We start from the raw sequence: 2410 nt of genomic DNA, 5'->3' as shown, positions 1-2410 counted from the left end.
GTCATAAACATTATACTCGTATTTCAGCAACATAAATATGAAATGAACCTTGCTCAATTTCTCCACTTTCAGATGTATTGCGGATAATCTTCTCCAGAAGATATCTCCATTGTCCTACTCTGGGAGATGTCTCTCGGATAAAGTTACCTAGAGATGAAGGAATTGGGTAGTAGATGAAAAATTGTTGTGAAACAGTGCTGCACACATATCCACCCATTTTCTAAATTTTTACGTATATTTTTTTAAAATAAATATCTAGTCGATATAATCATAAACATGTGTGAACAGTCGTTTCAGAAGTTAAAGAAAATTAAATAAAGACTATGAAAGATAAATAATGTAAATATATACCCTTCTCTCTCGCAAGATTTAAGAATAAAAAATTATTGAAGATCAAAATTCGACAATTTTTAGTAATTGATATCTTGTTAACTATTGCAAAAATTGCAAAATGATAAAGGATTTTTCGACTTATTGTTAGTTTAATCCGCTCTATCTATACAAAAGTACTTGGCAAAAACTTACGAGACACCCTATATATAAGTAACATACATATGAATAAAGAAATTAAGTTTACCTAATAATCTATACTGTAAGTGTTATTTAAAGTAATCTCATTTTAAGAAAAATTAGAACATTCTTATCTCAAAAACAATTTTTTCAAAATTAACTTTTTTTTTAAGTTAATCCAATCTTTACTTAACTTTTATTAAGTTAATTTTTTATTTCTTCAACTTTTAACTTCATTTTATTAATTTTGTAGGCCATAATTTTAACTTAATTTAGTTTAAAAAAAACATTAACTTATACAACCTACTTATGAGCATGTTACAAGACTCTTACACGCATGTTACATGAATCTTGCGCGCAGGTTACGTGAATTTTGTGCGCTTTAAGATGAATCTTGCATGAATATAACTGGAATGTTATTATGAAAATATTACAAGAATATTATTGGAAAAATTCAATATTTCAGTGGCTAATATTAAGAAAATTAACAATTCAGGAGCATATAACCAACCTTCGATGTCCAGAAGTCATATATTCTAATAAACAAATACAAATATATATAAGTGTTTTTTTTAATTTTATTAATAAAATTTCAACAAACTTACAATTCCAATCTTCCGGCTCCGAATCGGGCTCGTACGGTCGGAGACCGAAGAGTGCCGCCAAGAAGAAATCACCTTTTTCCCATATATCTATTTGTTCTTCCCGGTCCCATCGCCTTTTGTACGAATTATCCGCGTATTAAAGATGTTCATGAACTCTTTTATCCTGATATGACTACGATGTGTCTCCTGAAAAAAATAAATTAAAAAAAAAGATAATTAGAAAAAGTGAATTATAACAAGATAATTAGAAAATACTCTATATATAATTTATAATTTATAAGTTATAATTTATAATTTATAATTTATAATTTATACTGAACTTACCAGAGGAATTACTAAAACTCCAACCTCGTTCCGTACGACTCTTAGATTATCAACCATGTACTGAAAAAATAAAAAGTCAAAAAACATTAGAAAAATAAATTCGCTAACAAAATCTAACATACATAAAAAAGGAAAAAACTACTTACTCCTTCAACAAGATGCTCGTAGCATATTTCAAGTAACTCCTGCAAATTGCTCATAGTTGTTGTTATTACAGGAAAAAGTTTTCCATAAAAGTTTTTTCTAAAAAAAAATTACACTATTGTAACTGTCACTTTCACTTTCACTTAATTATACAAGCGTGCAAAAGTATGCTACCACCTAAATGGTAGAATACCCATGCACGTTTATCAAAATCATTTACGATGCAAACTCTTTACTATAATTCGAAATATAATTCAAAACGACACGAACCTCGCGTAGATGAAATTTGGCAAAAACTGACGCTGAGAAGCATCCTTTGCTTTAGCGAGACTATCTAGGATACATTTGCGCTGCATATGAAACACTTAAGATCATAAATGTTTGCAGACTATAGAACTCTAAATGTCGCAAAAAATGCGTAGGTTTTTTATTAGCGCGTCGAGGCAAAGGATGGGGAATAAAAGAAAATACATATGTAGTAATGCGAAAAAAATTGTTTTATTCACATGTTATTACATCGTTTTTTTTATACGTATTAAAAACTAAAGCTAATAGCTCGCAATCGACGCCCTGATGTTCATTGAAAATGTCGCTACCGCGTATAGCGTTCTCAGATGTGATATTAGAGAATCGCGTATACTTGACATCAACCGTATCGACGAGTTGGGCTAATCATTTGAACGTTACATCAATACACCCAAAGTCAAAGTCAAACATACGGCGTAGCGTTGTTTCGATCATCGTAATGCGTATGGACGAAGAATCGAGACGTACGAGCGTAGTATCGTTCAGCATGCAAACTCTGACGGTTAGCGATCCAAAGCTTA

Source organism: Trachymyrmex septentrionalis, unplaced genomic scaffold, assembly GCF_001594115.1.
Source record: "Trachymyrmex septentrionalis isolate Tsep2-gDNA-1 unplaced genomic scaffold, Tsep1.0 scaffold227, whole genome shotgun sequence".
In the NCBI taxonomy this organism is placed as follows: domain Eukaryota; kingdom Metazoa; phylum Arthropoda; class Insecta; order Hymenoptera; family Formicidae; genus Trachymyrmex; species Trachymyrmex septentrionalis.
Note: the sequence above shows the minus strand (reverse complement) of the source record.